Consider the following 25,929-nt stretch of genomic DNA (forward strand, 5'->3'; position numbering starts at 1 on the left):
CCTAGGAGAGATATTTCTGGTGGTTAGCTGTTTACATATCACTACTTACCTATCAGACTGACAAACATAAAAAATATATATACACTGGCAACACCAAATGCTGATGAGGATATAGAGAAACGAACACTCAACCCTTGCTGATGAAAAGGTAAAAACATATAACCACTCTAGAAAACACTTTGGAAGTTCCTTCAAAATCACAAATCAATTTTTAGTCAACTTTTTGGAGCTCATGACAGGCTCCCAGGTATCTGGAACTGTGGAGTTAAAACAGTCCTTTGGAGAAGCTGTTTCTACACATTTCCTTATTGTTTAGCTCCACACGTAAAAAAAAAAATAATTAAGTACACCTTAATAAATACACACTTACATGCAAATTATTTATATACCCTATGGTTCTAGTACAAAATGTACATTGAAAAATATATACAATATATACATTTTTAAAAATACATAAAAATGAATATAAATCAAATGTCAAAATTCTAATTTAATTATTTGTGTATTTTTTCACCACACACCGGTGGCTCACCCAACATAGTCCTTAGTGTTATTCCCAAATGTGGAGATAGCCAATTTAGAGTCACATAGCATAGCAGCTCAAGTAGAAAATCTATGCATTAGAGTAAATGAAGCATTCCCCTTTTGGTCTCTAGTCCAATTGTCTTCTACAAGGATATTAGAGTGTGAGCATTGAAATCCACAATGGTTGGAGGTTTATTCTTTCATGGAGTTTGGAGAAATCACAAACCTGTAAAAGTCTGAGTCTTCAGCAGCAGCAGTCAAAGAGTTTTGTAATTTATGGAGTATCTCCTGTCACTGTAGTAATATAAGCAGGAATATATTTTAGGTCCAGTATACCCAAAATAAATATTAAGGCTATATTATGGCTAACTCATTGCCCTAAATTATTTTCTGATATATTATTTTTAGAAAAAATTAGTTACCTCTTATGGAGTCTATGGAAGTCAATGACTATTCTATTTAGTACATATTGATCGTTTTCTTAAGATCCAGATTAAGAATTATAGCAGGTGAGCTGGAGTACTGTTTCATGCCAGAAAGAGATGTTGATACAATATTTTCAAATGGAGAAAGTACTTCTAGCAGAAGAGTAGAAGGTAAGGGAGTTTGGAGGCAGTGAACAGGCAGTCATTTAACCATGACAGTTGGTATTGGTCCCAGGTATCTCTGTGGCAGTCCAGAAGAGGATACTGGGTTAAATAAAGCATATGAAGATAGAAGAATGATTATAAAGTTTATTTATTGTGATAAGCAGGGGTTGTTGACTCAATTATTTTAAGTTAGGGAGGTCAAGTAACCAAAGATCAACCAAAAAGATGGTGAACTGCTGTCAATTATGTGCAGCCAGTTCCCCAGGATGGACTTTTATTAAAATAAGTCAGTCTGAGTGACTTCCAACTTAAAACAATTTTCATATCAAGGCCACAGTACTTATAAAAGTTTCAGAAGGAACTAATCCTTCACTTTGGGGAAGAGTTCAAAGTGTCTTTGCTCAATAGACATGATGATTTTGTATTTCTATAGAACCATAATGAGCAGAAAATGGCTTCAGTGTTTTGTTTTGTTTTGTTTTGTTTTTTTGTATTTCCAAGCATATTAGAGGAATGGGCAATCAGTTTCATAACTGAGTTAAGAGAGCCCGAAGGACTATGCCTACTATTTCTTCACAAAATTGGAAATAAAAACAAAAAAAACAATAAATACCTCAACAATAGAGCTCCCTGCCCTAGTGAGAAAAAAATCTAGTCAAAATTACACCTGAGGCCATCCCTGGTGTAGAAAGGAAAGAAACATTGTCTTAGTTTTCATCACGAATATGGGTTCCATATCAAAATCATTAAATGCTTCACATCCTTCTAGCACTGTTAGAGAAATAGACAAACATTTGCTAAAGTACTAATATTCTCCAAAGAGTGCTTACAGTTGAAATAAAACTTACACAAGAACACAAAATTAAAAGACATGCACCTTAATAGGATAAATCAAGGGATTTGTTACCAGGCTGGATATTGAGCTTGTTAATATTAAATTTAGAAAGAAAAAAGACTCTCTTCAAGGTAACTTATTTATGCAATGACTCAGTATTATGACTTTAGATTCCTTTAAATCAAAACAATCAGGGAATAAATAGTTAACTACATCACTTATGTGAGGTGATGACCATATTAATTGTCTTGATCTTGTTAATCATTCCACAATGTATATGTATATCAAATCATCAAGTTATACACTTTAAATATATACAAATTTTTATGTCAATTATTCCGCAATAAAGTTAGAAAAAAAGAAAAAATAATAAAAACACTTAAAGACAGCAGCAACAGGTGTCCCCCAAACATGGAGTCTTGAAGCCCAAGTCTTACCAGAATCAGGATGAGGGAGTGGTGGGTTTAGGTGGGGCTATTGGCTATGCCCCTGCTTGCGGCCTATCTGCACATCACCGCCCCTCCTTCCGCCACCCCCAGCTTTCCTCTGTTTTTCACTCATGGAAGTCATCAGGCAATTTTTTTTACCTAAAAGGGACTGAGTATCTTCTACTAAGACTCTGTGGGTGTGGTTTGAAGTCCGGAGATAGTCGTACTTTTATATGGTTTTACAATGTCCAGCTATGATTGGTGCAAGATATGGGAAGTCTGACCCTCAGGTTTCATCGAGTGATTGTCCTCAATTTCCTAGGTTTTGGCTTCAGTGACAAACCAAGACCACATGACTATTCCATATTTGAAAAGGCCAGCATCATGGAGGCGCTTTTGTGGCATCTGGGGTTCCAGAACAGTAGGATCAACTTGTTGTCTCATGCCTGTGGGGATATCTTTACTCAGGAGCTGCTCTATAGGTTCAAGCAGAATAGATCTGGTCAACTTACCATTAACAGTCTGTCTGTCAAATGGAGGTATATTTCTTGAAGCTCACCTTCTTCTCCTTCTCCAAAACCTTCTCAAAGATGGAGGCATGCTGTCACCCATCCTCACGTGACTGATGAACTTTGTATTCTCTTGAGGTCTCTTCTCAGATTTGGAGCTGTACACCTGACCCTCTGAGAGTGAGAGTGAGCTGTGGGACATGTGAGCAGGGATACGCCACAATGACAGGAACTTGGTTATCAACAGTCTTTTGCAGTATATCAATCAGATGAAAAAGTTTAGAAGACACTGGGTGAGAGCTCTTGTCATTGTATCTATTCCCATTCATTTTATCTAAGGGCCATTGGATCTGGTAAATCCCTATCCAGAGTTTTTGGAGCTGTACAGGAAAATGCTGCCGCAGTCCACAGTGTCATTCTGGATGACCATATTAGCCACTATCCACAGCTAGAGGATCCCATGGGCTTCTTGGATACATATATGGGCTTCATCAACTCTTTCTGAGCTGGAAAGAGTAACTTCCCTGTATTACCTCCCCTATTCCCTTATCTGTTGTGTATTCCACTTAGGAAGAAATGCCACAAAAATCTCCTGGTTACCAAACACTATTCTCTCACAAAAGTCCACCTGACTCACACTGGTGAACAGCATATACTAAAAGGCTAGCAGAAACTCTACAGGTGACCTAATAGTTCACCTCCCATTCCTTTGACATCTGATCAGGTGTGACATCTGATCAGGCCTTTGTCTTTGTGTTATTAGGAAATTCTGATGGGCATACTACTCACCGATACAGAAAGACAGACAGACATTCTTTTGCATAAAAGTCTTTGAAACACTTCTATGGACTTTTCTGAAATATTATATTTAGAAATGCTTATTTCTGGCCCAACCCTGATTGAAATTACGTGTAGTAAAGAATAAGGAAGTGCCACCTTAACCTTGCCTAGAATGGCTTTAAGTTCTCTAAACAATACAACTTTAACTGAGAGCAAGTCTCCTTTGTCATAACTTTGGATTTAGTTTAATTAGCTTCTTCTAATTGAAGACATTTTGTTAGATTTTGATTTAAATAAAGCAGTATTCTAAGTATACTTTAAGACTATGATTTACCTACATGTATTTTACATATATATTTTTTCTTTTATAAGGATACTAAACCAGCAGACACTTACTCTGGCAGAGTAGTTTAATGTTATTAAACATGTTTTATTTCTGAATAAATTGAACTAAATCCAAAATATTTACATAATTTCCTAAAACCACAGGACATTAAGGACAGTAGCATCTGTGTTGGAGATTTACCATTATTTGCTATTAGAACTGGTCTTTCCAACTAATAACAGTTGGACTCTTCATACCTCAGTGCTTAGAAGCATGTCTCTCCTGAGCTAGAGTGGAGAGGAAGGGAACATTGTATAGTCCAAGTTAGCAGGCTGAATATAGGCTGATTGCTTAACTTCTCTTTGGTTGCCACAGAGAGAGTTCCTCATGTAACTCAGCAACTCCTGTACTTCACAGACAGGAAAGTTCCAGAAATTTTAAGAACAAAGTCTGAAAGGTATATGATCAAGTGGTGCTGAATACTTTTATTTTTTAAGCCACAGTTTCGTTGTCTTAGTTAAAACAGGATTATTAAGTGATTATTTATATTTTTTAATTAGTAACTTCCAGAATAATGACTGAAACTGGAATAAGTGTTTATTTTTATTAATAAAAATGAATTTTGACCAAAAAAGATACCAGCAACAGCAAAAATACAATAAAACATGTATTTGTGAACATGCTCAAAAATGAGACAAATCAAAGCTCAGGAGGGCACATGTAAAAGGACATTTATTGTTCTTGGAAAACACAAAGGAAATAATTAATGGAGATGCTTTTTTTATAATAACTATAAACTGACAACATATAAAATTATGATATATCTATGTATAACATAGATATAATATGTATAATATTATATACAGATATGTGGATAGATAGAGATATAGATGTAGATCTCACTATGTGCCAAAGAGATGGCAGGTTTTCACAAGTAAAGGAGTAGAATTTCTGTTTTAGGGGATAAGGAAGAGCAATTGTGACAGAAAAGGAGGTGCCAGACAGTATTTAGGAGACATAGTAGTTAAATTTCTTAGTATAATTCTGACAACATTTATAGTTTTCATGAAAATAACCAATATATCTATTAAGAATGATCGGAATGCAGCGAAGTGAGAGAACTCAAAGAGCAGTAACAAGTTAATTTATTTAAACTCATTAGTTTAGCTGAAATGTTTAAGGTATCAACTACATGGTGACCCAGAACAGTGCCTTTTATAAGTATTTAATTACAAATACCCAATAGTGATATTTTGCATATCTCTGTTGCTGCATCATGACATTGACTGTCAGTGACTTCTTTAGCACTGGAAATAGGGTTATTAGAGCATTTAAAACTATTCAGACTAGAGAACCAATTCTAGGATTCTAGAAAGCCCAGAAAAAAATCCAGAAAGCTCATCTGTAAGATTCTGTTCTTTTAGAACAAGTCCTGCTACTGAAATATGTATCAGTTACAGTTCTCCAAAGAAACAGAACACACACACATTGTAGTCACTATGCTAACATTAGTAAGATATGTATATGTAAGAATGTGGGAAATAAATCTGTCAGAACTTCAGGGACCTTCAACTTCAGTGAAATTTCTAGAAGTCCAGTGGTGTCCCTTCTAAGGTGAATGATAAGTTGTGACATCTGTTCCCTAACAACCAGAAAAAAGGCACAACACTTATTTTGCCTCTGGATTTGGAGGCAACATATTCTTCTTTGTGTTTACTACTCCAGGCCATTTAACAAGGGACCCAAAAAGCTGCTTGTTTTGTATGGGGCCCATAACATACAGTCCTGAGATGAACAAGGAGATCATCAATCACAGAGGCAGAGAAATAAGTCTCAATAAAGGGAGGATGAACATCTAATAGTATGCAGATGAGAGTGAAGGGCAGATTTCTGAAGCAGTTAGCCTGAATAGATTAGAAAGAATGGGCTAGATGAGGTAGGTAAAATTCAAGGGGCGAATTTCAGGATAAAAAATATTGACATTTATAAGAAAGGCAGTTGATCAAAAAATATAATAAGATTTTAGAAGTCTCCCCTGAAATCCTAGATTACAAGTTCTTGCACTTTCAAGTAAGTTTGTATTTCCTATGGCAGTTTCACCTAAGGAATGAATATAATTTTTTTGTATGTAGAAAGATTTATTTTTTCTAATAGCAAGATAGTATGTCATCTGTATAAGATTATTTTGAATGTGCTACAAAACTTGCCTCTGAATTTCAGAGTGCATTAACTGATAATATATCAAAAGACATGAGCAATGTCTTAGTAGGACCAATTTGGAGTATATCAGTTTAATTGCCTCTCATGATATAACTTTGGTTGTTACACTTATAATACCTTCATGTACCTGGGCTGTGTGATTATACCACCTGTTTCAGAGGATCCTAAAGAGGAAAAAAGATGTTGTAACCTAGTCTAAATTATATACTCTAAATTGGAAAAGGAACGTAGGAGGGAGAATTTCTCCTGCTCTACCCTAGCCTAGCTCAATTTTATTTAATTTGGGGAGATATAATTTCATGTTTTAATGACATAGAATACAAAATATTTTAAAAATGTGTGTCCTCAGAAGAAATTGTTGTATAAGCCATATTTAAATGTAAGTCCCATACATCTGAACATCCTTTTAAAGATTTTCAAGTCAGAAAATACTGACCCAAGGAGTTAGTGTCACATATTTTCTTTTTTTCCTAAACTCTAGAAGTTACCTTTAAATTAACAAGTAAATGATTTGGGCAAAGAATTACATTAATTTGGTACTGAAAATTTATGAATAAATAATTATCTCATATAGCTATGCATTTTTATTTAAAATGTGTTGGATTAACTTTATTGATGTAGATTTTTGTTTTCGTCATGGAAGGATAATCAAAGTCACTTAATTCCATTTCCCATTATTAAATTATGACCATCAAGATTGTCCTAAGAAAACATTTGTGTAGCAAAAAGTTGTTGCTGATTGTATGTAAGATGCAAGGAAACAGATGCAAATAAGTTAAAGAGATAAATCCATCTGATAAGAAATAACAATATTTTCAGAGGCTACTGTATCTCACTCTCATGATCAAAGAGAGATTTATCTTTTGTGCACCTGTGGCAGATTCATGAGAATGGCTAGGTAAGAAAGTAAAATTAATTGGACATAAACGATACTTCTTTGTTTAAAATTGTACTACAGTAACTTAACCCTTTAATGATTATTTGAATCTAATATCAAAATCTAACCTAGGAGTAGGAAATTTTTATAGATCATGCTTCAGTGTTGTAGAACTTATAAGACCCGATTTTTAATGGATATTTCCTAGAGGAGTGTAGCTAGTTATGAAATATACCTTTACAGAAAGTCCTATATGTAGTCAGTTACTCACCAACCTGTAATAAGATATTAAAAAATATATTAATTTTAGTTATATAATTAAATATATGCATCCTATACTATGAATAAAATTAATAATATAAACTTATGTGTTTAATATGCCACCTTTGTTGTCTCATGTAAATGTATGTAGACATAGTAGCCCTTATAAAAAACACTCTTTACACACTACATATATTATTTAAAAGTTATAAATTTTACCATGTTGACCCAACCAAAATAAAAAGTTTCTACAATTCTCTGAAATTTGCAAATCAATAACACAAGATCTCTAAATATATAGGTGGTCATTTAAATTTACATTATTTGTAAAGCACTCATTTCCTAATATATCACTCTTCTAACTTACTACATCAGAAGACTTGGTCTCTTGACACTACTCAAAATCCACCGATACATATAAGTAAAAATGAATCTAAATGTCTAGTTTTCTCGGATGATCATCTCTCTAGGCACTATTTATAAAAGCACAATGTAGCACCACTGATCAATTTGTGTGACTGAAGGAACAATTTTGTATGGCTCCATACAAAGGCTCTTTTTTCACAGAGAAATACCTTCTGGAGTTATACATAGGCTTCCCTTAAATCTACATCACTGAGTATAAGAGAAACATTACTCCTAGTGTAGGGTCAGTTATAATAAGGAGGTTGCCATATACAAACACATAATTAAAGGTACTTATTTGAACTACACTAATTTGGATTTATGATTATTTTTAAAATGCTGAAGTCGAAGGTTACCTTTAAAAAACACATTTCCTACCTACGTATTTGCCACATTAAAAGGACAGGTACCATATTTAGGGAAATTAAATATCCTCAATACTCTCAGGCACTGTAATAGAACACATGACACACTTGATAGTAAATAATGGGTATGTGCTTACCTTCACGGAGAAGACTATTAAAATTCTGTGTATATACATATTATTAAAATTTTGAATCATTATTTCTATGAACATGAAGCTACTGAGTCCATTTGAAATTTTCTACAAATCAAATAGTCAAAATAGTCAAACAGCATCATAGTTAACTTTTTTCTAGGAGACAAGCGAAAAATATTAGCCGATTATTCTTCACGTTTGTGGTGGGGTACAGAAAATGACTTGAATAGCATTATGAAGGGGTTATTTTGGCATAAAGAAAAAGTAAAAAAAAAAAAGAAAACCTTAGTTCACAAGGTTGAAAACAAAGGAGATGAGTAGGCTTGTTACATTCTACTTACTGTAACTATGGAAGCAATCCAGTTACATTTTGTCAAGAATGTGGGTCACCTTAAAGCCAGGAAGATATCACAAATAATACCACAAAATTATTTGTTTCCACAAGTCTTGATGATTGGATGTAACTGTGTGTTCTGTGATAGCCATAGACAAGTATTAGAGTGGAAATATTTCATGATCTGTCCAGATTTACTTCCTATGTTCTTTCTTTCAGCTCTTTCCACTTTCAGCGATTCCAATGGTTAAAAACAATTCTAAATTACCAAGTACCCAATATATTTATAGTGTTCTGGCTGAGACCAGGTGCATAAAAAGCAGGCCAAAAATACTAAGTAAAACTTTATGGAATTGTTACATTAATAAGTCAAATGAAAGTAAAATATTGGCAATTCATATGTTTTAATCTAACATAATCATAGAAGAATTGTACACTTTGAACTGAAATGGTCACAAAGAGACTATCATGTCCAATTTTCAATTTCTAGTGGGGAAAATGATTTCCATCATGATGATATGACTTATCCAAGACCACAAAAGGAATGATAGGCATACATAAATGTTAATTTTATTAAAGCAGAAGAATTAAGTAGACCATAACTTTTATGCCAAATAAATTAATCACTTTAGAGATAATTTAGGCAGTGTGTATTTGTTTAAGATATGGTTTCTGACTATAACGGGTATATAGAAAGAAACTATATACTGAATATATTTACATGGCTGAAAATATACTTTATGTATGAATTTTAACTACACTAATTTGGAAAATGTGATCATTAATAAAAAGCTAATATGGTGTATTGCCTCATATACCTTAAATCACATAATATAGATAGGTGTGACACTGAATTCCTTATTCAGTTGTGCTAGCTTTCATGTTAAGGAAAATACATTAATTTATACAACTGATATTTATTGATGTCTATTAGAAAATAACTCCATTAGGTACTATAGATATAAAATGTATATATCCTGTTCCTAGTTCTTAAATGCCTAATAGCATATGTTTTTTGTTTGTTTGTTTTAAATGAAATATTCTATTTTTCAAAATGTGAGTTTACTTAGTGAGTTAATTAATATTTAAAGGTATAAAATAAGCCAAATTTCAAAGAGATACATTGATAGAAATGTCTGAATTAATTCCTCTGATGAAACTAGACAGCTTTTCATAGAACTTTTAAAATTTTTTATACAATTTTTATAGGTTACTTTTCATTTACAATTATTACAAAATATTGGTTATTTTCCCTGTGTTGTACAATACATCTTTAAACCTATTTTACACCCAACAATTTGTACCTCCCTCCCACCAAGCCACCTGTATATTGTCCCTCCCTCCTCTCCCAACTGGTAACTACTAGTTTGTTCCCTATATCTGTGAGTCTGCTTCTTTTTTGTTATATTCACTCATTTGTTGTATTTTTTTTCCTAAATTAGTGTAAATTGCTGACTTCCTTCCTCAGAATTACCACAACAAAAGACCAAAATAATGGAAATAAGAATAACTGAGATAAAGTCTGGGAAATAGATTTTTTTTTTCTTGGAAATGTTGTAATGAGGAGGTAGTTTGTCCAGACTACATATGTCCATCAGAGTATGATACAGGAAATAAACTTCTAATTCTGCCCTTATTTCTTTCCTACCTTGTTTTAGGGTATTCAGAGCTTGTCTTTCAAGTGATATCTCAGCCCTCTGTTTTTAGAACAGCAGAGGGTTAAAATCAGGACAATTCAGAAGCCTGCTCAAAATGAGAAACTGAAAAAAGAAATTGTGGATTGACTAGTTTTGGAATGTACATTTCTCACCTCTAACCCTCTCTACACACAAAGCTGAGGAATCTAATCATGGACAGTGATTCTTACACTTGGATGTACATTGAAGGTACCCGGAAAGCTTTAAAATAATTCACGCAAAACTAAAAATGAGACTAATTAAATCAGAATCTCTGGATGAGATACTGTTATCAGTATTATTTAAACTTCCCCAGAAAGTTTCCTGGTGGTCCAGTTGTTAGGACTCTGTACTTTCACTGCCAAGGGCCTGGGTTGAATCCCTGGTCAGGGAATTAAGATCCCACAAGCCACACAACCCAGTCAAAAAATAAAAGAATAAAACTTCCTCATATAGTTCCAATGTTCATTGGAAATTTGAGAAACACTGAAAAGAAGAACTTCTTCTTAATGTTGTTTCTCCCTGGGAGACTGAGTGTAAATCTCCTTCCAAAGAAGTTATTCTGTGATATGAGAAATAATAAATAATGTTTCTTCATGCCTGTAGTTCTCTACCCCTTGTGTTATTTGAACCTAGCCCATTCTTTGTGGCTATAGTCTTGATGCAGACTACAGTGTATCCTTTGGTCCTTACCTAATTCTCACTGCAAGAAATAGGAGCTTACAAATAAATCTGTAAGCTATCTAAGGAATACTTTTATTTCAAAAGAAATCAGCAAATAGATCGATCACAGATTCATTGAGAAGCAGATGTTTTGTAACTTTGGAAGAACAAATAATAATAAAACTTCATATACTAAACACAATAAAAAAGATACATGTACTAATACTATCATCTACAAACTGCAAAAGAAAAATAATAAATATCAAACAAAAATGCATAGATCAAAAACAGAGCTGAACTAACACAGTAGATAGGGTAATTAAAGAATGTTTGCCCATGGAAAACAAATTAGAAAATTAGAATATCAGAGTGAAAAATTCTTGCAGAAGTATCAAGAAAAGATAAATCAATAAAAGTTATATAATAGAAATGAGGAGAAATAAAATATAAGGTAGAAGTTTTAATATCTGGATTATAGGATTTATAAAGTGAGAAAAAATTAAAACTTGGGACTCAGAAATATTTGAATAGATTGTATAATTAAATGTCCCAGAATAAAAAAAGTAATATACTTGTAATCTTTCAAAGTTAAAGACCCTTTAAAATGCTAAAGAGAAGATATAAGGAACATTTCAGAGCTAGATACCCATAGTAAAATTTTAAATTATCAATGACAAAAAAAAATTATAAAATCTCAGAGAAGAAAATAATACTTCCATTAAAAATAAATCAGGGCTTCCCTGGTGGCACAGTGGTTGAGAGTCTGCCTGCCAATGCAGGGGACGTGGGTTCATGCCACGGTCTGGAAAGGTCTCACATGCCATGGAGCGGCTGGGCCCATGAGCCATGGCCACTGAGCCTGCACGTCGGGAGCCTGTGCTCCACAACAGGAGAGGCCACTACAGTGAGAGGCCCGCGTACCACAAAAAAAAAAAAAAAAAAAAAAGCAATTGGTATTGCCTAGTAAAGTTAACAATGCACATACCCTGATCCAGCAATTCCTTATCAGATGTACACTGTAAAGAAGCTTTCATATGTTCACCAGGGAGCCTGTAAAAGGATGGTCTTATAAATACTGTTCCCAATGGCAAGACACACACAAAAAGTACAAATGGTAGATTATATAAATTTGTCTCATTTCATTCATACATTTGAAAATGATAAAGCTGTGAATAAATGAAATATAAATACTACCTTCAGCAGCATAGATAAGTCTCAATAACATAATATAGAGAGAATAGAATAGTAGAATAAGTTTAATTCTACTTCAGTAGAATTAGTTTCAGTAGAATAAGTTTAATATGATTTTATTACAAAAATGTGCAAAGCTAAATATTATATTGTTTAGAGACATAAATGTAAGTGGTAATGTAATGGATAAAATTTAAACACAATTATAGTATAGGATTACTACTGAGGAATGAGGAAGCTATACTCCTTCAAAAAGAGGGGAATTCTAACAATAATGACAAAAGTTTATTCCTTGGGATAAGTGGTGTTTATTAATTTAAATGGGGATTTATTTTATCACATGTATTTTAAATCAGTTTAATAAAATACGTGGAGAGACAGTCTTTGGAAATGCATTAAAAAGAAGAGGATGAGTGAGAAAAATATAATAAAAGTGTATAAAATGCCTATCTATTTCTTTAAGTAAGGTTGACTCAGTAGACAGTAATTGAAATTTTCTTCTCCATTTACAGGTGTAGACTATGGGCATTCAGTGTCACATTCATTTTACTGAATCACTATAAGTTAAGAACACAAAGAAAGCATTTTTCTTTTACTACATTCTGAGTCTGAGTTTTGGGTCTCAGATAGGAAGTATGTACTTGGGGCACAGTCACAGGTTTACAAGTTTCCCAGTGAGAGCCATCTATGGCTATTGGCCAGGAAAGCCACCATCAATAGACCAGTGATCTAAAATGTAAACTAAACCTTAGGAAATTTTCTCCAGGCTACATTGCTGGATAATGTACATATATTTACTGTACTCCCTGCATGTACTTATTATTGCTTATCCTACTTATTATAGCTTAGGTAAGATAATCATTGTTTTCATAGATTTTAGAAGTGTGCTTTTTATTTTTCCACATAATTTCCTAGGACATGTGTAGAGGAAAATAACACAAAATCACATATAAAATAATCTTTTAAATTAATGTTAAAAGACAAATTAATCTTCCTAAACTAGAGTAGGTTAGTAAGAGATTTAGATCATCAAGGACCTTAATCTTTAATTCAATATTGAATAAATTTCATAGAACAAATAAATTAAGATTTGAAAAATTTTATATCATCCAAAATGTTTTCTTAGGATATCACTACACTAATTCCTATAAAAATTAGAGATTAAAATTATTTTGAAATTAATTTTACATTAAAATAACATGAAATTTAACCACAAAGCAATACTTTATTGAAAGGATTTTATTTTCATTAATTAAATGTCATTTAGATATTGATTATGCTTATAATATAAAGTTGAGCTTTAACTGACTTCAAAAATGACTATTGATAGGGAGAATCATGTGTACATATGTAAACTATGCTTAAATTTTAGAGATGCTGGAATATAGAAAAGTTATCAAGCATACATATTCTGCAATGGAACAAGCACAGCTAGAGGAATCACAACATTTGACCATAGTGTTACAAGTTTAAATACATTAAACTAAAGGTGGAAACAATAGGTTTGTGTGTGTGTGCATGTGTGTTATCCTGTATGGGACTCTGTGCTTCCTGGACTTGGGTGGCTATTTCCTCTCCCATGTTAGGGAAGTTCTCAACTATAATCTTTCAAATGTTTTCTTGGGTGCTTTCTCTTTCTCTTCGCTTTCTGGGACCCCTATAATGCGAATGTTGTTGTGTTTAATGTTGTCCCAGATGCCTCTTAGTCTTTCTTCATTTCTTTTCATTCTTTTTTCTTTATTCTGTCCCACAGCCATGAATTCCACCATTCTATCTTCCAGGTCACCTGTCCATTCTTCTGCCTCAGTTATTCTGCTATTGATTCCTTCTAGTGTATTTTTCATTTCAGTTATTGTATTGTTCATCTCTATTTTTTTTTTTTTTTTTTTTGCTGTACACGGGCCTCTCACTGTTGTGGCCTCTCACGTTGCGGAGCACAGGCTCCGGACACGCAGGCTCAGTGGCTCCACGGCATGTGGGATCCTCCCGGCCTGGGGCACGAACCCATGTCCCCTGCATCGGGAGGCAGACTCTCAACCACTGCGCCACCAGGGAAGCCCTGTATTGTTCATCTCTCTTTGTTTGTTCTTTAATTCTTCTGGGTCTTTGTTAAACATTTGTTACATCTTCTTGATCTTTGCCTCTATTCTTTTTCTGAGGTCCTGGATCATCTTCACTATCAATATTCTGAATTATTTTTCTGGAAGGTTACTTATCTCCACTTCATTTAGTTGTTTTTCTGGTGTTTTATCTTGTTCCTTCATCTGATACGTAGCTCTCTGCCTTTTCATCTTGTCTATCTTTTTGTGAACGTGGTTTTTGTTCCACAGGCTGCAGGTTTGTATTTCTTCTTGCTTCTTCTCGATGTGTGCTCTTAAACAGAACTGTGTTCATGCTTAGAGAAACCTGAAAAGTCCCTAAATTCTTACCTCTGGCTTATTTTCAGGCTCTGTACACTCACAAAGTAAATCTATGGCAGAATTATAAATTGCTTGGCTGAGTGTTGAGGGTGTGCCTCAACAAGCACACTGAGGCCCTCAGTTTCTCAGAGCCTCATTGATAGCAAGCATTTAATGAAATCCCTGTCCCTTCACTAGCTGACTACTAAGCTAATTGAGAGATTTTAGTGACCACACATGACATAGAATACACAGTTTAGAGAATTAATTCATAAAGTCACTAGACAAACAAAAAATAACAACAAAGCACAACAATAGAAAATCCTGTCCAGACTATATAATCTGTTTCTAGAGGTACAACATTATATTATTTTAAATGTCCAATTTTCAAGAAAAAAAATAAAACACATGGAAAACAAGAATATATATAAGACAAATTATAAATAATTATTATAAATAATACAAGCCATCAGAGCAAATCCCTGGGAAAGCCCAGATAGTGGAAATCATACAAAGACTTTAAATCACCTATTTTAAGTATTAACAAACACCAAAGGAAACCATGTTTAGAGAAATAAATTATGTATGAGAATATATCACTGAATAGAGAATATCAGTAAAGATATAGACATTATCAAAAGAAACAAAATTAACGTTTTGTATGTTGAAATGTAAGATGAATGAAATGACTTTATTAGAAGATCAACAGCAAGTATGTGCAGATCAAAGATAAAATAAACAAATATTAGAATGAAGATCAGTTCATATTGTCATATATGAGGAGTAGGGAAAAAAAAGAGTGAAGAAAATGAAAGGATTCTCAAGACCTTGGGGAAATATTGAAGCATACCAATGTCTACAAATTGGAAGTCTCAGTAGAGAGGAAATAGAAAAAGAGTCAGGAGGAATATTTGAATAAATAATAGCCAAAATTTCCCAAATTTAATAAAATATATTAATTTACACTTCCAATTAGCTCAATGAATTCCAAGTAGAATAAATGCAAAGAGATCCACACTTAGATCATAATCAAACTTTGTCAAAAGACAAGAGAAAATCTTGAAAACAGCAAGAGAAAAATAACTCATTGTGTACAAAATATTCTCAGGAAGGACTATATGTTGGTCAATAAAAACAAGTATTAATAAATGTAAGGGAATGAAATTAGACAAAGTATGTTCTCTGATCACAATGAAATTAAATTAGAAATAAATAACAAGGAGATATGAGAGATTCACAGATGTATAACATTAAACAACACTCTTCTAAATAAAAAGTATAACAAAGAAAAAAATGACAAGAAAAATTATAAAATAGAGATTAATGAAAATGATAATACAACGTGGCAAACTTATGTGACACAGCTGGGCAGTATTTATAGGGAAAATAATAACTATAAAAACCTAAATTTAAAAGAAGAAATGTGTCTAATTAATAATCTAAACTTCTTACCTAATTACCTTAAAAATTATTTTTAAAAAGCAGAGTAACTAAAACTCAAGCAGAAGGAAGGAAATTATAAATAATAGAACATAAATAAATAAAATACAGAATTAAAGCAAATAATAAGTAAATGAACAAACACAAGTTGGTTCTTTGAAAAGATTAATAATATTAAAAGCATCTACCTAGACAGACTGAGCAAAAAATCAACATAAAATCAGGAATGAAAGACAAAACATTACTACCAATGTTACTAAAAGCAAGAATTATAAATACAATACACTATGGAAAATTATATGATAACAAATTAGATAACCTAAAAGAAATTAATGTATTCCTATAAAGATCCAAAGTACTGAAATGGACACAAAATAAATGTAAAATTTGTATAGACTTATAACAAATAATGAGTTTGTATTAGTAAACAAAATTTATTTCATGAATAAAAGCATAGAACCAGATGATTCACTGTTGAATTTAACCAAATATTTAAAGAAAAACACTTTAAAAACTTTTTTCTAAAAAATATAGAATGGGAGGGAACATTTCCCAACTCATTCAGTGAGGCCAGTATTACTCTGATACCAGAAACAGAGAAAGACATCACAAGAAAGGAAAACAAGGAACCGGTATCCTTCATGAATATAGATGTCAAAATACTTAACAAAATTCTAACAAACTAAATCCAGGGACATATAAAATGGCTTATACACCATGACCAAGTAGGATTTACACCAGGAATGCATGATTAGTTCAACATATTTATGGAAAAAATGAATAAAATATGCCATATTATTAAGATAATGAGAAACAAAAACATGACCATCTCAATAGTTACATCAAAAAAAAAAAAAAAAGCATTTGGCAGAATCCAGCACCTTTTCATTACAAAAAAAAGCACTCAACTAGGAATAGAAGGAAACGTCTTTATTCTGATCAAGTGTACATAAGAATACCCTCACTAACATATTACCACATTGTGAAAGATTAAAAACCCCTTTTCTAAGATCAGGAACAAAGCAAAGGTGCCTGCCTTCAACACTTTTATTTGACATTGTGCTGGAGATTCTACTCAGGATAATAGAGCAAGAAAAAAACATAAAATGCATCCAGATAGGAAAAGAAGGAGTAAAACTATCTCCATTTGCAGATGCCATTATTTTGTACATAGACGATCCAAGGGCATACACTAAAAAAATTATAACTAGTACAAAAGTTCAACAACACTGTGGGATACAAGATCAATATATAAAAATCCACTCTGTTTGTACATACTAGTAATGAAAAACCTAAACATAAAATTAATATTTACAATAGCAGCAAAAGAGTAAGATACTTTAGAATATTGTAACAAAAAGTGAAACACTTGTACACTGAAAACTACAAAGTACTGTTGAAAGAAATTAAGGAAGACTTGAATAAATGGAAAAATCCCATGTTAATGGTTTGGAAATGTAATGTTGTTAAGATGGCAATATTCTCTAAATTGAGCTACAGTGTCAAAGCAATCTCTATCAAAATACCAGGTGAATTTTTTGCAGAAATTGACAAACTGATTATAAAATTCATATAGAAATGCAAAGGACCCAGACTAGTCAAAAAATTTTTTAAGAAGAAAAATGTTGGCATACATTTACATTTTTCCTATTTCAAAACAATACAAAGATACAGTTATTACGACTGCATTTGAAAGAAATGAAGATAGATACAAATAACCTGTAAGTACATGAAGAGATGCTAAATAACATTAGTCATTTGGAAAATGCAAGTCAAAACTATGAGACACCACTTCACACCTATCAGGCAGGCTATAATAAAAAAAGACAAAATCAAATATTAACAGGAATGTGGAAAATTGGATCCCTCATACACTGGTAGAAATGTAAAATCTTCCATCTGCTTTGGGTAACAGTTTTGTAATTCCACAAATAGATTAAATGAAGAGTTATCATAATCCAGCAATTCTACTCTTAGTTATACACTCAAGAGATATAAAAACACTTGTGAATGCAAAAATGTGTACCCAAATGCCCATGGAAGCATTATTTACAATAACAAATGTGCAAACAACCCAAATGTCCATCAATTGATTAATGGATAAGCAAGGTGGAAAATAAAATGGAGTATTATTCAGCCACATAAAAGGATAAATTAGATGCTACAAAATGAAAGAACCTTGAAGAATATGCTAATGAAAGATATCAGATACACAAGGTCACATATTGCATGGTTTCATTCACATTAAATGTCCAAAATAGGGAACTCTATACAGATAGAAAGTAGATTACTAGTTTCTAGGGGAAGGTGGGAGTGGAAATGGGGTGTAACTGCCTGCGGGCTGGGGATGATTTCTGAGTTTAGAGAGTGGCGATGATTGCAAAACTTTGCAAAAATAAGAAAAAAAAATTAAAAAACACTGAACTGTACACTTTAAAGATTCGATATTATTGTATGTGAATTTTTTCCCATTAAAAAAAGGGGAAAAGATCTTGTGACTGCTGAAAGAGAATGGATTCTTAAGGTAATTTTTTCTTAAGCTATTTGAATGGTATGTTAAATGATCTACACTCTCAGAGGCAATGCAGGGAAAATATTAATGGTGATAAGCACTTACATCTAATGATATTGCCAGTAATTAACGATTGCTCAGTTTTCCAGTTACAGTTGTGGAGGGAGAAAAGGAATACTATTTTTTAATTGCAAATCAATAAAGACAATGAAGTAATAAATTACCCCCAGAAAGAATACAACATGCCCAAACACCAGGCTCTAGCATTCTTTTCCAGTTTTTCCTTTGATTTTGTCTATCTATATGTCATATCTTCCCCAAACCTCAAAAATAATAATTAGAACTTTTGGGAGAGTACAGGAAGGAGGTATATTTAAGGTGGTGAAATGAGCTAATTTGAACATATACAATTTTTATATATGTGGTCAAATTCCTTCAAGCAATGCTAAAATAGAGTTTTTCTAGTACTAATAAGTAATCTCTAACAGTAAGATATTTAAAATTAAATAGAGAAGATAAATTATTCTTAAGCCTTTTCTTAAGGGTTGTCTCAATATCTCATTTAATGGATGAAAAGAATATACAATATGATTAGAATTAATTAAACTAGTCCTTACAGAAGAATTTCAGACATTCGTTGGAACTTTTAATAAGCTGAAAAACTAGCTTAAGAATAGTATATATAGTATTAGGTATTAGTTAAAATGAATTTCAAGAAATATCTAATAAAAATAGTGATTTGGAATCAATGTTTTCAATCCACAGGGCTTCAAGAGAAACTTTTTCTTCTCTATTGATGTATATATATTTTGTATGTTTTTTTTAAAATCCATCTACAAATACTGTCTCAGACAATATTTGTCAGAAACACAAAAGATGTCAAAGAAAACATTCTTCAACAGTGCAATACCTTTTTCTATGTAACTCTACATTCATTGGATTATGAACTCCTCTTTCATATGTATGTATGTATATACATATATATCTATATATGTTTACAAATAAAAATCAAAACAGTACCACAGGGATATATGTGTACATGCCTTTGTACTCTTAAATCTGTGAATGATTCATATTTTTCATTTTCTATTAAACAAAGCTTTTTTTTTTTTTTTTTTTTTTTTTTTTTTTTGCAGTATGCGGCCCTCTCACTGTTGTGGCCTCTCCCGTTGCTGAGCACAGGCTCCGGCCGCGCAGGCTCTGGCGTGCAGGCTCTGGACGCGCACGCTCAGCAGCCATGGCTCACGGGCCTAGCTGCTCCGCAGCATGTGGGATCTTCCCAGACCGGGGAACGAACCCGTGTCCCCTGCATCGGCAGCAGCACGCTCAACGAATGCACCACCAGGGAAGCCCCTAAACAAAGCTTTTAATGTTGAACATTTATACAGTAAGTAAATTTAACTATAATTGCAAATCCTTACCTGTCATACTTTCTTAAATATGTGAAATGCTTTAAATGAAGATGTAGCAGTATAGGCCAGTAAAAGAAATCTAAATTAAACCAAGAGTTTTGATTTTGTTATTTTGTTCTCCTTTATGTTTTGTGTGTGTGTGTGTGTGTGTGTGTGTGTGGTTTCAAGCACATTTTTTTTCCTTTGTCAGAAAACATTGTATGGTGATGAAACAAATCTTGGGAAATGTACTTTTCTTTTATAGTTGCTAGGTAGGGCCAATACTGGAATCCCAGTTTTTCTGGAAAAAGATATATTGGATTATCTGATTACCTGAGCTTATTCTGTGTGACAACAGGAGTCCGGCTGAAAGGAAAAAGGAGGAGAATATTTCTATTTGATTTTGGATTGTATATTCTATATTTTTTCCTGAAATGACTTGCATCATTTTATTCAGAACTTCTTGAAAAAACACATACTTGGAAAAAATTATATATTTAATAACAAGACATTCAGATCAAATGTACCAACAGTAATAGGGGTTTGAATACTGGATCCAAAAGTGATTAAATTTAAACCTGTTATATCTCCAGGATCTCTCATCTCCCAATCACACTACCTCGGAGAGAACCATCAATATTACCACTTCTTATATTAGAAATATTTCACTGAACAAGGAAATTGTATTACTGAAGTTATATTCTGTTTGGGGGAAATGTTAATTGTACAATTAAAAGGAACTCAGAGTAGGTACAATATTAGAAGCAAAAAGATATGAGGAATCCTAACCTATCCACATACACTTTTATGTTATACCTAAGGGTTCCAACTATAATATAAATTCCATGGATATTCTGATTAATGAACTAGTGGGCTGCTTGAAACATGAAAGCAGTAACTTTAATAGGCAAACACTGGCATTAGCATTCAGTGATATCTTCCTACCAGCAGAAATCTAATAAACAAAGGAGTATGGAGAAAAGTTAAAAGAAAGACAGCATGCATTGAAACAATGCTTTTTAAGTCATTTGGAGACTTTTCTTTCTAATTCTTGCTTTCTTTAATGAACTTTCTTTAAAGAACTGTTGTGACTCACTGCAAAGGAGTGAAAGTTATATTGGCACAGGGTTGTTTCAAATTTCATTTGCCTACAGCAAGGTTTTGAAAACTACTAAAACTGTTACATGGAATGTAAGAAAGTAGTTTTCCAGTTACTAATGTCATTCTTACAGCCTCACTGATCAAAACTCATCTTCTCAGGAATAAACTAAAAGCTTATCCACCAAAATGTGTCTCACATTTTTCCGGTGTCAGAACATGGTAGTGTATATATATAGTATAATGATTTCATTATATGCATTTTTATTAAATCCTGACTTTTTTGACAGACATTTCAAATTTGTCTCATTTTAATCATGCTTCATTTTTCAATGATCTTATAAAGTCATTACATTCTTTTAGCCCCTTTGCCTCCTCTTGTTTGATACAAGGCTAGTAATAAAATCTTTGCACCCCTTCTTGATCCTTCTTTTATACATGGATGGGTAGCTCCCTGCAGATGGCTTGGACTCTGCTACAAGTGGTGCTTCCCTTTCAGGCAAGGTGTTTGTGTTTGTGGGAGAGTTTCTCTGACAATTTTACTAAGTTTTATACAGCCAAATGGCAATTTTGATACAATCTGTAATGGTAGCTGTGTGTGCATTTGTGTGGTATGGTTGTGAGTGTATTTGTGGTATGGTTTATGCACAGTGTATGTATGGCTCCAGTATCGCTCCTTCTCAAGGCTCTTCAATCTGTAAACCAAAGGACACACAATCACATGCCAGCACTCCAAATGGATGAAGCCAGTGGAAGAGGTTGACTATACTGAAGGCTGGAGCTGGAGCATATACAGTGTGTGCTTCACCAATAGGTTGACTGATTCTTTTCTTTAGAAACTGTGGTAGCAGTCATCTGAGTTCTCAGTTTTCAAGAGAATCTATAAACCCGCATTGTATTTGTTTTCCTAAGATTTAAAATACGTTTTGTATGTATCAACTGTGTATGAATTTCTGTTTTTTAATTTTTTAAATAACCTTTTGGCTAGACAAAATACATGTATAGGCCAGATTTAGCATGTGGGTTCCTATTTGTTATTTCTCCTTTAGGATGTATTGAACAACTTCTATTTTATCAAGTTCAGACTATCCTTTATGATATTACATTGAGGTTCTCCTGGATGACTCTATCAAAGATGGAAGTTCATTTTAGCCAAGAATGTAATGTTAGTTAATGACTTAGTTCAGTGCTAAACATGTGGGTTAAAGTCTAAGATGCTTTGATGAAGGGTAAATATATCTGTACATTTTCATCTTTTACCTTAGTAAATTCTCCCATTTTATGATTTCTATTAAATACTATGCTTGCATTTTAACGTAAGAATAATGTTGACATTACTTACATTGATAAAGCTAACATTCCAGGCACACAAGCAACATTTATCTTTTGGTTTCACACAGCCTCTGGTATGGTATGAAGAATTTGAATATTACATGGATCTTACTTAGTTTGAGACAATGGATTCCATCTACCAGATGACATTGTATTTGCCATTACATACTCAATAAAAAGTAAATCGTGTATGTAGATTGTAATAAAACACCAAAGGACAAAACTTTACATTTTTGGATAATGAACAAAGGATCTTGAATAACACAAAATAAACTATAATTTGCCCATTTTATAGAGGACACTGCTTCTGGCTCAGAATATAAAGCTCTGAAAAGAATCCACTGGCCAAGAATAAAGTGGGGAAAGAGTCCCAGTTGCAACCAGAAACCATGGACAGCTTTTACTTTATACTGACTCACCCTTCTATTAGTGGGATAGTGTTATACTGATTATTTAATTATATATAATTCCTTTTGTTCCTACAATGCTCATATCTCTGCAAGCAGTACCACATTAAAATCTTTGGTGTAAATTTTTCCTCATTTTTTTATATCCAGTTACTTTAAGAATCCCTAAAATGATGACTATGTGTCAAGGAATTTCAAATGATATCTTCAAGAGTAAAAATGAAGTTTCTCATTACTACAAATTTGAAATGAACTTATTTTGGTTAAAAACAGCTTTTTTAGAGCCAATTATATTATGGAAAAAGTGGCTTGAGGACACAGTTTCATATATATGTTTCAGTTCACTCAGTGAGAATTAATCATTCAGACTCTAATGGCAATGAGTCCTTCAATATTCCACTGCACTTCCTCTTCAGAACTTCCATTCATGGGATCATTAATAACCTGCGAAAAATTTACCATAGTATATTTAATTTTCTACCTATTCAATAGGTAATATCACCTAGAAGCTCTCATTATTTCACCCTAGCTAGTATCATTTCCAAATTTCTTTCTCCTTTTTTTTTTTTTATAGTATTTCCCTTTCTTTGTCTGCATCTGGGATACAAAATTCCTCCATTTTGTGAAGCCTCTTGGGTTGTATCTTTGAAGACTACATGAAATAATTGGACATTTAGTTTAAAGTAAACCAAAATCAAATTAAAATAGAATCAAAGGTCATGTGGTAATAATGGGCTTGTTAGAATCCCCATTTTGTCAATGGACGTGGGGATAGGGAACTCTCAGGAAAGGAGATTGAGGAAAATCTGGCAACTGAGAAGATGTCCACTAGGAAATGTATATGCTAACTTAACATACAGAGTTATATTAAGTGCTAAATAAACACTATATATGTGATTCAGAGTATTTGTTTTTTTCTTAGCTCATATTCTTTCAATTTATCATCATTGAGTTCAATAATACGTGTAATTTCGTTCCTGAGTAAATATTTTAACATTGCTGAATTTTCACTGATTTGTTATTGCTTTCTTTCAAACATTCTCATTCTGGGGATATAAAAATCTTAGATGTTAATTTTTCTCACACAACAGAAGACTGAATTCTAATAACTTGGAGTCCTTTTCTTAAGCTGGCAATTTGGCTACTTTTTATCAATTAATCACGTTAATTTTGTTGTTATTTCAGCAACTAAAACCCAGGTAAGTAGATTTGTAAGAACGAACTTTTTAAGTGGTACCTGTTAGAAAGCTAAATTAAATTTCAACTATATATTTGTGGAATTAAAAATAATTGAAAACAAATTTTAGCATGAGCAATGCTGGATAATCTCAATTTAGCTTTTGCTTTCAAAATAGTCATATGTATCAATACTTACATAATTTTAAATTCATACATTTGCTTCTTAATGAATACTTTGATTAAATATTCTATTGTAGTAAAACACCAATAACATTACAGAATGAAATAAAATAAATCATTTTTTAATATTATTTAATAATATTCTACACGTATATCAATTATCTGTGGGAGTCTATTAGAACTGAAATGGAATGGATAATAATGCCAATATAAAATAAAGGTAGATGTACACCCTCATGAGTATAGAAGAAATATTATTTTATGTAAAAATCTTAGGTGGGAACAAATACTGCCTGTAAAGAATATCATATGAAATAAATCAAATATAATCCAGTTCCACTTATACTGAATGAGAAATATAAGATCTTTTTCCAAAACTTATAACCTTAACCACTTTCTGTGGTTGTTTATGCTTGGATTCTATTTCAAGCCATATTTTTTCCTTATTTAATTAGATGAGAAAAGAAGGCATACATACACTTCATAATTTGGCCAACTCATATCTTTATATAGAATTAAAATCAGATCAACCCAAATGTGTGCATTCTGGCCTTTAAACACTTAAGAACTATGTTGATCTAGATTTTCTTTTAGAAGGGATAAAGAACAAATGTTATGAATGTAAATTTTACCTTAAAACTAAAAATACCCTGAAGCATCACCAACAGTAGAATATGTCAGAATGAAGTACAATGAATTACAGTAGGTTATGAACACTAGTACAACATTGCTATAATAAAATCAACAGAGATATTCTTATCAGGATTCTACCATTACATGACTTTAATAAGTAGTCTAACTTAAATACCCTGTTATTTAAAGATAAATATCTTTCATTAACTTAACAGTACTTCCAAAAAATTGCACCTGATTATAAAAGAGTTCACATATACATACAGCAGTATTCACAGCATGGGTAGGGGAAGGGAAACAAAATGCTGCAACAATTTCAAATTTTAAATTGAAAACACCCTGGAGTATATTGATATCTACAATATACAGTTATGTATACATCTACATCTACAATGTATTTTATTTTTATCTATATCTACATCTACTTTTTTATGTACACACTTATATACATAAATACACGTGCAGCCACATACACATTTTGCAGCTTTGTTTCACAGTATTTCCAGTTCTGTAGACCTATATATCATTTTCTCAGTTTTTGTTAACCTTCAAATAGCTACTTCAATAAAATCATTTTTATTTTCAGTTAGTATTTGTAGATAAATCTAATTATTTATTATCTTTCCTGTTATTTTATAATATGTTAAGATATTATCTACTGTTTTCATAAATATCTGAAAATGTTTATTTTATATTATGAATATGATGTAATTTTAAATTATACATGTTTATTTCTCACAACTGGCTTGTGAAGAGACTAATCAGTTAAATTCACAAGAAACTATTATGGGCTGAAAGTTTGTGTCCCCCCAAATTGATATGCTGAAGCCTTAACTCCCAATATAACTGTATTTTGTGATAGGGCTTTTATGGAAGTAATTTAGGTTAAATGAAGCCATAAGAGTGGGATCCTTATCCCACAGGATTAGTGTTCTTATAAGAAGAGACACAGAACTCACTTGCTCTCACAGTGCACACAAAGAAGAGGTCACACAGCAGATGGTGGCAGTCTACAAACCAAGAGAAGATGTCACAGAATGAAACCTACCATGGTGGTACCATGGTCTTGGATTTCTAGTCTCCAGAACTGTGAAAAATAAATTTCTGTTTGTTAAACCACCCAGTTCATGGCACTTTGTTATGGCAACCTGAGTAGACTAAAACAGAAGTAAATACACATGGAGAACATGAGATTCTAGCACTAGGAGAACTGCCTTTCCCACAACAGACTTTGTGCACA

General features: G+C 32.6%; 1 pseudogene; it reads left to right on the forward strand.

The window, feature by feature from the left end:
• Window positions 1-2,397: 2,397 nt before the first annotated feature.
• On the forward strand, window positions 2,398-3,392 carry LOC132508784 (mesoderm-specific transcript homolog protein-like; annotated as a pseudogene).
• The last annotated feature ends 22,537 nt before the right edge of the window (window positions 3,393-25,929 follow it).

This window comes from Lagenorhynchus albirostris, chromosome 18, assembly GCF_949774975.1.
Source record: "Lagenorhynchus albirostris chromosome 18, mLagAlb1.1, whole genome shotgun sequence".
Classification (NCBI taxonomy): Eukaryota; Metazoa; Chordata; class Mammalia; order Artiodactyla; family Delphinidae; genus Lagenorhynchus; species Lagenorhynchus albirostris.